Source organism: Ranitomeya imitator, chromosome 1, assembly GCF_032444005.1.
Source record: "Ranitomeya imitator isolate aRanImi1 chromosome 1, aRanImi1.pri, whole genome shotgun sequence".
Lineage (NCBI taxonomy): Eukaryota > Metazoa > Chordata > Amphibia > Anura > Dendrobatidae > Ranitomeya > Ranitomeya imitator.
In genome coordinates, this window is record NC_091282.1 from 753,681,678 (window position 1) to 753,695,537 (window position 13,860).

Here is a 13,860-nt window from a genome sequence, read left to right on the forward strand (position 1 = left end):
TTTGGGCACCGGTGCTCAGGAAGGATATAATGGAACTAGAGAGAGTACAAAGGAGGGCAACAAAATTAATAAAGGGGATGGGAGAACTACAATACCCAGATAGATTAGCGAAATTAGGATTATTTAGTCTAGAAAAAAGACGACTGAGGGGCGATGTAATAACCATGTATAAGTATATAAGGGGACAATACAAATATCTCGCTGAGGATCTGTTTATACCAAGGAAGGTGACGGGCACAAGGGGGCATTCTTTGCGTCTGGAGGAGAGAAGGTTTTTCCACCAGCATAGAAGAGGATTCTTTACTGTTAGGGCAGTGAGAATCTGGAATTGCTTGCCTGAGGAGGTGGTGATGGCGAACTCAGTCGAGGGGTTCAAGAGAGGCCTGGATGTCTTCCTGGAGCAGAACAATATTGTATCATACAATTATTAGGTTCTGTAGAAGGACGTAGATCTGGGGATTTATTATGATGGAATATAGGCTGAACTGGATGGACAAATGTCTTTTTTCGGCCTTACTAACTATGTTACTATGTTACTATGTGGTATAATGCAGCCCTCATATGGTATAATGCAGCCCTATAGAGTATAATGCAATCCACATAGAGTATAATGTAGCCCTCATATGGTATAATGCAGCCCCACATAGTATAATGCAGCCCTATAGAGTAAATAGAGTATAAAATGAGCCCCATAGAGTAAAATGCAGCCCCATATAGTATAATGCAGCCTCAAATAGTATTTTGCAGCTATCACAAGGACTCTTTCTACGTTGGCTGAGACGATACAGGCTGGTTGCTGTCAGCTGCAACTGCTTATTATTTACTCTCTCTATTTTTACTGGCAGTGGGCTGATGCGGTGGGGGCAGAGCCAGTGATGGCACCGGGCCACATGACCCGATAGCGGCTACTGACTGGGAGCCCCTTGTTATGGACCTGGTGGTTAGGAGCACTGCTGACCGCAACCCCTAATCCTATCACACAACTAGAAATAGCCGTGGAGCGTACCTAACACGACCTAGACGCCTCTTCACAGCCTAAGAGCTAACTAGCCCTAAAGATAGAAATTAAGCCTACTTTGCCTCAGAGAAATTCCCCAAAGGAAAAGGCAGCCCCCCACATATATTGACTGTGAGTTAAGATGAAAGACACAAACACAGAAATGAAACAGGTTTCAGCAAAGGGAGGCCCGACTTACTAAACAGACTGAGGATAGGAAAGGTATCTTTGCGGTCAGCACAAAAAACTACAAAAGACCACACAGAGTGTGCAAAAAGACCTCCGCACCGACTCACGGTGCGGAGGTGCCACTCTGCATCCCAGAGCTTCCAGCTAGCAAGGCAAAATCATGAAAGCAAGCTGGACAAGGAAACAATGAACAAATAATTAACTAGCAGGGACTTAGCTTCTGCTGGAGTAGACAGGTCACCAGAAAGATCCAAGAGCGAACTGAACCAGTACAAGAACATTGACAGCTGGCAAGGAGTAACGATCTGAGTGGAGTTAAATAGCACAGCCAGCCAAAGAATAAACTACGTCACCTGTGGAAGGAACCTCAGAAGCAGCAGCTCCACTCACAGCCACCAGAGGGAGTCCATGGACAGAACTCGCCGAAGTACCATTCATGACCACAGGAGGGAGTTCGATAACAGAATTCACAACAGCCCCTGTGGGAGTGGGGGTCTTAGGCAAATGCCTAGTTTGCCTTCCCCTAACACGGCCCTGAATAAAAGACACTTAGTTAATTATATTTTGATCAAAAAAGCTTAAAAGTCATTCCACCATGACAAGATGTACCCATCCGGACAGTTGTAACCTGTCTAGTATTAAAATCTTACCATGTGTTATACAACACTAATGTGCATAGGAGAAGAGCAGGACTAGAGCACAATTAAGACACTCATCCATGGGAAGCTATACAGAGGAAATGTTTAGCTCAGAAAGGGTGGGCCACGCCCAATGGGTACATCTTGTCATGGTGGGATGGCTTTTATGCTTTTTTGACCAAAATAGCGTTAATTACCGGTAAGTCCCCTTTGTTATTTACATTTACTATTACAATTAACTTACTTACCTGCTGTAGGGTATATGCTAATTTTGTTTTTTGTTTTTTTTTTCTTGGATTTTGTCCAACTCATCATTTGTATTATTTTTTTAAAGGGACTCTGTCACCTGAATTTGGAGGGAACAATCTTCAGCCATAGGGGCGGGGTTTTCGGGTGTTTGATTCACCCTTTCCTTACCCGCTGGCTGCATGCTGGCTGCAATATTGGATTGAAGTTCATTCTCTGTCCTCCATAGTACATGCCTGCGCAATCCAATCCAATATTGCAGCCAGCGGGTAAGGAAAGGGTGAATCAAACACCCGAAAACCCCGCCCCTATGGCTGAAGATTGTTCCCTCCAAATTCAGGTGACAGAGTCCCTTTAAGCCAGTTTTCTTTTTTTAATTAATGGTATACGCTGATGTTTTTTTCCACAGAATGGCATACATGTACAAGTCAAAAGCAATATATTTTTTTCTATTTATAACCATTTTGTGACTTTTGGAAGCATAAAAGTCACGTGTTTTGTTTTAAAAAATGTCGCAAAAAAATTCTGGTGTACGGAAAAAAAAAAAAAAACGCTCCAGGGTGGCAGGTTGGGGTTGTTGAGAGCCTAGATTATATTTGTTACAAGTTTAGAATTTTTTGAAAAGTTGTAAATGATGAATCAAGCAAAAACATCTGGAAACCCTAAATCACGCCCAAAGTGGAGAGCTTAAAAAACAAACAAACAGGTGAACACATATGAAACAGAGCTTCAAAAAGTCGCAAATAGAAAGATGAATTTAAAAACTCCCCCCAAAAAACAGGTAGAAATGCAATAATGAATTGGACCATTGGTCTATAAAAAGACAAGGACATATGATAGCCTCATCGACTATAAAGAGCATGTGCTCTATCAGTGAAAAACATGGATAGAACTTGTGCGTGAAAAACAGACTTCTACATGAGGCCTTATTCTTTCATTTTTTTCACTTATTGATGTACCAATAAAAGAACCCGCAGTATAGGGTTAAAAAGGCATGTTTTAGTTCTCTGCCTTTTTAAAGCTTCTATGTTTCATTTACTTCTTATTGCATTCAAAAACTATAAATTAGTGTAAGCGCACCAGGAAAAAGCATATTTAAAACAATGTCTAAACGGGGAGCCTGAATCTCTAAAATGAAATCTTTTTCATTGCCTTAATTTCAATCGTATCTAAAGCACATGGTTTAGTCCCATTTTTTCCCCATTTAGAAGAATTTCCGTATTTTCCTTCATCTCCAACTCCGCAGGACTCTATGTTTTATTTACATTTCTTTGGTTTCAACATCTGCATTACATCGAATTTAATGCATTTTTAAATGAATATTTTGTTCCCCCTGCTGCTTATTTCTGATTGTATTATATAAGAAATCTTAGCGCCGGGCGTTCTGCTCAGTTTATCAGATAAAATTAGGCTATAGTCGGCAACATTTTCTTATGTGCAATTTAAAATAATGACGCTTATACTATTTAATTATTTTAATAGTGAGAATATTTTCAGCGCCTTATTAAAGTGAACCTGTCATATCCCAAAACGCTACTAACCTACAGATGTAGGATTAATCTGCGGGTTAATAGCGTTACAATGCTGTCTTGCCACCTTATTGGAAGTGTGGTTTCTGGGAGAAAATTAACTTTACTCTTCCGGGAGCTGCTGGATTTCAGTCAGAGGCATGCCCAGAGCAGCGATGGTCACCGCCAGGCTGTGTAAGGGCTATTTTACCAATAAGGAGAGTGATGGGGTGCTACGCCAGATGACCTGGCCTCCACAGTCACCAGACCTGAATCCAATCGAGATGGTTTGGGGTGAGCTGGACCACAGAGTGAAGGCAAAAGGGCCAACAAGTGCTAAGCATCTCTGGGAACTCCTTCAAGATTGTTGGAAGACCATTCCTGGTGACTACCTCTTGAAGTTCATCAAGAGAATGCCAAGAGTGTGCAAAGCAGTCATCAAAGCAAAAGGTGGCTACTTTGAAGAACCTAGATTATAAGACATAATTTCAGTTGTTTCACACTTTTTTGTTAAGTATGTAATTCCACATGTGTTAATTCATAGTTTTGATGCCTTCAGTGTGAATGTACAATTTTCATAGCCATGAAAACACAGAAATTTTTTTAAATGAGAAGGTGTGTCCAAACTTTTGGTCTGTACTGTAGTATAATGCATCCTATAGCCCTCCATATAGTATAATGCACCCAGTAGTCTTCCATATGGTGTAATGCATCCCATAATCCTCCATGCAGTGTAATGCACTCCCCATAGACCTTCATATAGTATAATGCACTCCCCATAGTCATCAATATAGTATAATGCATCCCATAGTCATCCATATTGTATAATCTACCCCATAGACCGTCAAATAGTACAATTTACTCCTAATTGTATAATGCACCCTATAGTCCTTCATATAGTATAATGCATTCACTATAGTCCTACATGCAGTATAATGCAGCCCCCATATAGTACATAAAGTATAATACACTCTCCATAGTCTTGATAGAGTATAACGCAACCCCCATAGAGTATAATACAGCCCTCATAGAGTATAACACAGCCTTATAGACTATAATGCAGCCTCAAATAGTATAACTCAGCCTCCATAGAGAATAATGCAGCCCACATAGAGTATAGTGCAGCCCCCATATAGTATAATGCAGCCCATATGTGATATCCTGCAGCCCCTGTATGGTATAATGCAGCCCTATAGAGTATAATGCAATCCACATAGAGTATAATGTAACCCCCATATGGTAAAATTCCGGCACACATAGTATAATGCAGCCCCATAGAGTACATAGAGTATAAAAGGAGCCCCATAGAGTAAAATGCAGCCCCATATAATATAATGCAGCCTCAAATAGTATATTGCAGCTATCACAAGGACTCTTTTTATGCTGGCTGAGACCATACAGCCTGGTTGCTGTCAGCTGCAACTGCTTATTATTTACTCTCTCTATTTTTACTGGCTGTGGGCAGATGCGGTGTGGGCAGAGCCAGTGATGGCACCGGGCCACCTGACCCCATAGCGGCTACTGACTGGGAGCCCCTGTGGGAGTGGGGGCCTTAGGCAAATGCCTAGTTTGCCTTCCCCTAACACGACCCTGAATAAAATTATATTTTGATCAAAAAAGCTTAAAAGTCATTCCACCATGACAAGATGTACCCATCCGGACAGTTGTAACCTGTCTAGTATTAAAATCTTACCATGTGTTATACAACACTAATGTGCATAGGAGGAGAGCAGGACTAGGGCACAATTAAGACACTCATCCATGGGAAGCTATACAGAGGTAATATTTAGCTCAGAAAGGGTGGGCCACGCCCAAGGGGTGCACCTTGTCATGGTGGGATGGCTTTTATGCTTTTTTGACCAAAATAGCGTTAATTAAGTCCCCTTTGTTATTTACATGTACTATTACAATTTACTTATTTACCTGCTGTAAGGTATATGCTAATTGTGCTTTTTGTTTTTTTTCTTGGATTTTGTCCAACTCATCATTTGTATTACTTTTTTAAGCCAGTTTTCTTTTTTTATTTAGTGGTATACGCTGATTTTTTTCCCCCAAAATTCAACAGAATGGCATACATGTACAAGTCAAAAGCAATATATTTTTTTCTATTTATAACCATTTTGTGACTTTTGGAAGCATAAAAGTCACGTGTTTTGCTTTAAAAAATGTCGCAAAAAAATTCTGGTGTACGAAAAAAAAAAAAACGCTCCAAGGTGGCAGGTTGGGGTTGTTGAGAGACTAGATTACATTTGTGACAAGTTTAGAACTTTTTGAAAAGTTGTAAATGATGAATCAAGCAAAAACATCTGGAAACCCTAAATCGTGCCCAAAGTGGAGAACTTAAAAAACAAACAAACAGGTGAACACATATGAAACAGAGCTTCAAAAAGTCGCAAATTGAAAGATGAATTTAAAAACTCCAAAAAAAACCAGGTAGAAATGCAATAATGAATTGGACCATCAGTCTATAAAAAGACAAGGACATATGATAGCCTCATCTACTATATAATTGTCTAAGGGTCACTTCCGTCTTTCTGACTGTCTGTCCTTCTGTCTGTCACGGATATTCATTGGTCGCGGCCTCTGTCTGTCATGGAATCCACGTCGCTGATTGGTCTTGCCAGCTGCCTGTCATGGCTGCCGCGACCAATCAGCGACGGCCACAGTCCGATTAGTCCCTCCCCTGCAGTCAGCGCCCAGCGCCCGCTCCATACTCCCCGCAGTCACCGCTCACACAGGGTTAATGCCAGCGGTAATGGACCGCATTATGTCGCGGGTAATTCACTCCGTTACCGCCGCTATTAACCCTGTGTGACCAATTTTTTACCATTGATGCTGCCTATGCAGCGTCAATAGTAAAAAGATCTAATGTTAAAAATAATAAAAATGAATAAAAAATCATTATGTACTCACTTTTCGCGACACTCCGGTGACCGCTCCATGCAAGCGGCAGGTTCCGGTGCCGTGTATGGGAGAAGGACCTGCTATGACGTCACGGTCATGTGACTGTGACCTGATCACAGGCCCTGCGCGCCTGCGCGAGAAGGACCTGCCATGACGTCACGGTCATGTGACTGCAACGTCATCACAGGTCCTTCTTGCGCAGGCGCACAGGGCCTGTGATGACGTCGCGGTCACATGACCATGACGTCAAGGCAGGTCCTTCTCGCGCAGGCGCGCAGGGCCTGTGATGACGTCACGGTCATGTGTCTGAACTACAAGGGGCCCTCGGAAGGTGAATATATGTTTATTTTTTATTTTTTAACCTGTGACATACGTGGCAGGGCAATATACTACAAAGCTGGGCAATATACTACGTGACTGGCCAATATACTACGTGGCTCTGTGCTGTATACTATGTCGCTGTGCAATATACTGTGTCACTGGGCAATATACTACGTGACTGGGCAATATACTATGTGCCTGGGCAATATACTACATGGCTGGACAATATACTACGTGACTGGGCAATATACTATGTGACTGGGCAATATACTACGTGACTGCGCAATATACCGTACTACGTGGCTCTGCTATATAGTATGTGGCTGGGCAATATACTACGTGGCTCTGCTATATAGTATGTGGCTGGGCAATATACTAGGTGGCTCTGCTATATACTACGTGGCTGGGCAATATACTACGTGGCTGGGCAATATACTACGTGGCTGGGCAATATACTATGTGTTACAGAACCCCCAGCACCAAGAATATGTTATGCAGTATATATTATGTATAATAGGTTCCATGTGAAATGCATCAGTCCACAGGCTGCGCCCCTGGACAAGATATTCTCTTTCTGACCTCCCCCAACCTTTGTATTTCCCACAGTAAATAGCGGCAGGCTCCGGCCCCCTGCGGCTATTGTAATGTATGTCTGGCCAGCTGTTTTCCTATTGGCCTGCCCTGTGTATCTGTGTTATATATTCTGTGTGCTGTAAATAAAGGTTGTTCTTAGACTAGAAATACGTGGGGTAGCAGTCAGTTTTTATATGCTCTCACGCAATCAAGGAAGTCCAGCCAGCGTCCTTCATTCAGAATCCAGCAAAAGCAGATTGGACCTCCTGAAACACGGGGTGGTACTGAAAGAGGTTCCCCAGCCTGGTAGACCCCGTTACACTATGTGACTGGGCACTATACTACGTCACTGGGCAATATACTACATGGTTGGGCAATATACTACGTGGCTGGGCAATATGCTACGTGGCAGGGAAATATACTACGTGGCTGGGCAATATACTACGTGACTGGGCAATATACTACGTGGCTGGGCAATATACTACGTGGCTGAGCAGTATACTACGTGGCTGGGCAATATACTACGTGACTGGGCAATATACTACGTGGCTGGGCAACATACTATGTGGCTGGGCAATATACTACGTGGGCTGTGCAATATACTACGTGGACATGCATATTCTAGAATACCCGATGCGTTAGATTCGGGCCACCATCTAGTAGACTATAAAGAGCATGTGCTCTATCAGTGAAAAACATGGATAGAACTCGTGCGTGAAAAACAGACTTCTAAATGAGGCCTTATTCTTTCATTTTTTTCACTTATTGATGTACCAATAAAAGAACCCGCAGTATAGGGTTAAAAAAGCATGTTTTAGTTCTCTGCCTTTTTAAAGCTTCTATGTTTCATTTACTTCTTATTGCATTCAAAAACTATAAATTAGTGTAAGCGCACCAGGAAAAAGCATATTTAAAACAATGTCTAAACGGGGAGCCTGAATCTCTAAAATGAAATCTTTTTCATTGCCTTAATTTCAATTGTATCTAAAGCACATGGTTTAGTCCCATTTTTTCCCCATTTAGAAGAATTTCCGTATTTTCCTTATGTTGAACCAGACCGGTTAAAAAAGGAGCTGCATTATCCGTCAGGTAAGAAGCAGTTCACAGAATTGTCCATTACATTGATAATCATGACTTATTCCCTGATAGGTTCTGAAAATCATATCGGTTGGGGTCTGACACCCAACATCCCCACCAATCAGCTATTATATTATCCAAAGGAGTATGTATATAACAGCTCTTCATAATGTTATTGGCCATTGCCAAAAACTGCAATCAACTACTGTAAATAGGAATAGATTTGTAGTTCATAGAATTATAGAATGTTAGAGTTAGAAGGGACCTCAAAAGTCATAGTGTCCCACCCTCTGCTCAATGCAGGATTCACTAACCCATCTCAGACAGGTGTCTGTCCAGCCTCTGTTTGAAGACTTCCATTGAAGGAGACCTCACCACCTCTCATGGCAGCCAGTTCCACTTATTGACTACCCTCAGTGTCAAAAAGTTTTTTCTAATATCTAATCTGTACCTGATCCCTTTCAGTTTCATCCCGTTGCTTCTCATGTTTCCATGTGCAAATGAGAATAATGAAGACCCATCTACATGGTGACATCCCTTCAGATATTTCTAGACCGCTATTAAAGGGAAGTTGCCACCAGTTTTCTTGTAGTTTGTTTTTTTGTGAAATTAAGCTTAAAATAGTAATTAAAATGTATTAATGCAATGTTTGCACTGTTTGCAAATATTTCTATATGAAAAATATTATATATTTTCTTACCAATATATATTTACCACTAGGGGGAGCTTTTTCCATTTTAGATCTCAAGCAGCTATAGTAAGACTTATCAGCTTTACTGTTAGCAGCAAAATTGGGGCAGTAACTGCTGACCCTTTTGGGTGGTCTAGTTTCCCTGGGGCAGAATGAAGAGTAGCATCATTGGGCAGCGCCATTTTGTAGGTGATTGCCCTGTCATCTGTTATCACCAGCAGTTACTGACTCTCTCCCGTCAGTCTCTCTCACCCAGATTACATAATTTTCTCACCCCCCTCCACAATGTCTGGTCACTGTAGACCTGCAGCTCCTTATGTTATCTTATTGAGGAATGAATCACAACTCCTGCCAAGCAGCTGACAGCTCCTGCTCTGATAATGCTAACAGTACACTGTTCCTCTTTGATGTCTGTGCTATTCCACCTGTGCTTTTCTCCTACATTTTACTCTCATCAGCTATCAATCTAGGATCTTATCTGCTGGAAGCAGTACTGCTTATCTTAGCAGATCCGAGGGCTCCATGAAAATGGCAGCAGAACACTCCCACTACTGTGAATTGTGCAGCCCACAGAGGCATTTCCAGTTGACAGCTCCATTACAATAGATAGGGTCAGCATCCGTCTGTTAGGTCCTATGACCATGGCCTGCCATATTATGACACTGAAAGTGTTGTGCTGCTACTGTGAAAGCAAGATGTCAGCCCCCAGTGCCTTATTTAAACTCCTACAACACATGAAATATGTTTCAAATGCAATCAAAACTTGGTTATAACAGCATGTTATTCTACATTACATTGATTTATTAATGATCGACAAAGTGGTACCTTCCCTTTTAAGTCTCCTCTTAGCCTTGTTCTTTGCAAGCTAAACATTCCCAGATCCTCTAACCGCTCCTCGTAGGACATACTTATCAGTCTGCATACCATCCTGGTAACTCTAATCTGAACTTGCGCAAATTTTCAAAATGTGGTTACCAGAACTGGACATAGTATTCCAGATAAGGCATGACCGAGAAGGAGTAGAGGGGGATAATTACTTCACGTGGTGAGATAACTTCATGAGATAATATGAGGTTTTCAAAAAGTGTGCCATACCTTAACTCATATTTACAATAAATATGTACAACATGCATTTCTTCATTTCTTTATGTTGATTTTTTTAGGAAGGTTTGACTAATTATGACTTTTTTATGTTATTTTATAAAAACACATTACTCTTTACATTTTAATTTTTATTAATTTAATGTTTACAGTTTTTTTAACCAAATTATTTTGGTGAACTTTATTTTTAATGTTTTTTTTGCCTATTATTTTCATATATTTCATACTTGACATTTTACAACTAGCATTCAGGGCTATCCAAAATAGTTGGATTTCGAAAGATTTCAAGAAGGTTTGGAGGAACCCAGGAGATTTGTTGGCTCTTCCATGACTCCTGAATGTCTTTCTGTATCTCGGATACCTGAGGATAATCAAGAGGAGTTGGCAACTATGGAATACTGATATTTTTAGGCCCCAAGAAGCCCTAATAGGGGATCATATGATACAATCTTGGGGATATTTAGTAAGTCTATGGTCAAGTGTGAATGAGCATATTTTTAGTCTAAGTGTGATCCAACAAAACATCAGAGTGCACTCAGACTAATGTCATTCTATGGAGCCGTGCACATGTCCGATTTTGACGCAAATTCTGTCCTAGGAAAAAATTGTTGCATGACAGAGCTTGATCCAATATTGTGGAAAACTTTGGACCGCACTTACATATCATCTGAGTGCAATCTGATTTCTGCGAACTGATAGAATGGAGAAGATGGAAAAAATTAATTCTCTATCTTGACCTCATCCGAAAGAATTGAATCATACTTCGATCAAACTCTGATCAGAGTGTGATTAGAATACTTGGCCCAAGTCTCTCATATGAGAGAATTTACAGCTGTCAGCTGTCTACACCTGCCCTAAGGTTATCCCAAAAGACCGTCAGCCATAGCAATGGCTATAACCAGTGTGGATGATGTACTTTAGAACTGGACTCTATCACTTCTTGGTTCCAACATCATACATAAACAGTGCTAGCCTTGTCAATAGGTTATATGTTGAATGCTCTCGAATGAAACTGGTCTGTAATACCACACCTAGCCTAAAGACAATGGTGGCGCTCTTTCAGTGAGCAGCCATGTTTACCAATTACTTTTTAGTAATCGTTATAGAAAGCACTAAATAATTTGAAACAATTGCCACAATATGTGCCTATGTCCACATCCTCAAAGCTGTTTCCGATTGTGATCCCTGAGTGATTTTCATATATCTTTTCTGGGGTAAAAAAGGGTCAATTCACATAATTAAAATGAAAAAAAGTAAAAAAAAGTAAAAAATGTAATTAGACTTCCGGCAATGCTTGCGGAAAGCAACATTTAAGATTCTCTAGCAGCCAATCCCATGGAGTATCAAAACTGAGAGGAACTTGATTAGCATTCATTATATATCAGTGAGAAGGTCGGATGGAGCCTGCAGGAACATCATTTATATATAACTCAATTTAGGATACAAATAATCGGAACTCAGGAGAATCTTTTTTTTCCGCACATTTTTCTTATAACTGGAATACATAACACATAACACATTTAATAAAGTCAGAAAAAAACAATAAATTAACAGCAACACTCCTCCCCCAATACATTAAAAACAATTACTTTTCCAAGGTATTTTATAAATATAAGTTGAGCTTTGGTCGGTCACTTTGGCCAACAAGGATTTAACTCCTGTTATAAACATTTAGGACATTTAGGTTGTCCAATTTTTAAGTAAAGTGCTCTCCGTGATTTTTAAGGATAGCATTCTATGGAGCCATTCACATGTCTGATTTTTTTCCTCAGACCAAGTTGTCGGAGACACGTCCGATTTTGATCTGAGAGTTGGATCAAAATCAGCAATGCAAGACCAAGTGGGTCCATGAAAAAACGGACCATATTTGGATGACATTTGAATACGGTTCGACTTTAATGGACTGTCAGAAAGAAGGTGGAAATTTCTCCGCATGTGAAAAAATCGGATGACACTCATACCACACTCTGATCAGACTCTGATCAGAGCCTGATCAGAATCAGTCCTATTTTTTAGCATGCAAAAAATAAATCGCACATGTGATAGAGCCCTTTATTCTAACCCCGTTATATACACTGGTTTTCCATTTCTGTAAGTTACATTGATTTCCTCTCACTTTCTTCCAAGAGCCATTTTGTTTTCAACATCACCATACAAGGCATTGCTTTCTTGTGTTGTAGTTTTGAATGAAACAATTTATTTTACCATTTAATGTACTGGAAAATAAAATTCAAATTGTAAAACAAAAATACAATTAAGCCATTTTTTGAGTGACAGAGGGGTCTTTGTTTATATGGCAATTATGATATATGGTCAGTATGATTACGGTAATATAAAATTTGTATATGATATTTTAAGTGGGAAAAAAAATTCTAAAATTTGTGGAAAAAATTGTTTGTGTTGCCATTTTCTGAGACTTGTAACTTTTTTAGTTTTTGATGATGTAGCTGTGTGAGGGCTCATTTTTCTTGAGGGAGGCTGAAAATTTTATAGGTACTATTTTGGGGTACATTACTGTGAGATGATGGGGAATATGTTGCTGACCATCACCTACCATTAATTATTTGCATGTAATTTGCAGCTGATGTTCTATCTTGTAAGTAATGTACAGTAGAATTGACAATATTATTGCCTGCAGTACTAATCACCCTCCACCGGAGGCCACTGCTTCCCCTGTAACTGCTCGACGATTCTAGATTAACCTGGTTTGTTCAGGATTTTTATTCTGAGGTGATGATCTCAGTTCTGTGAGGAGAAATAAAAACTGCGATTCTGTTGCCAGAGACTGGTGTTATGTTAAATGAACTTTGTTCTGCTGGTTTGAACTGCAGTTTGGACAGAACCAGACAGATCCCCAGGCTGGGGGCAGTAAAAGCAATTGTGAAGAAGTGCCTGACATGAAGGGGTTGGTTCGGTGGCCATCTTGGGAAAGCTTGGTGCGATTTGGAAGGAGGAGTACGTGTGATGTTTCCATCGAGCACCATCCACAGAGCCGAAATCTCCAGGATCCGATATCCGTGACACACCCGGAAGTCCCTCCCCCAAGTCAGCTGTGGTACCACTGACCAGTTAGAGACACATAATGCCTTGGTAAAACAGCTGAAATCCAGGCGGCCTCATTTCTGCAATGACAGAGTGACTAGACAAGGGTAGGTAAATCCTAAGCTCAGGCCCACCGCAATTATTATGGTGAGAGCGTGCACGCAAGCACAGTTAGTTTGGAGTCAAACTCAGACAGGCCGATACAGGCACTTGAATGCATCAGTGCCCATCAGACTGAGCTTGCTGAACCACTAGAGACTTATAGAGACTGCAGTATAAAAGAGATCTACCGATGTATACAGAGGTGATCCGAGGAGTGACCTATTGCACTCACATAATCCTCATAATGAACACGATGATGTATAATTCCATAACTCGGTTCTACCTAGGGGGATTAGAGTCATCTCGTTAACATTGTAAGCTGCTGTGCTCCATCATGAATAAGCCATCCCTGGCATTCATTTAATTGTTCCAGATTTCTAGGTAAATGCTCGGTAGCTGCACTGGGCCCCTTCCCAATCAGGTAAATTATAGTAACATAGTGAACATTTCTGTGCCTACTGAGTGACACAG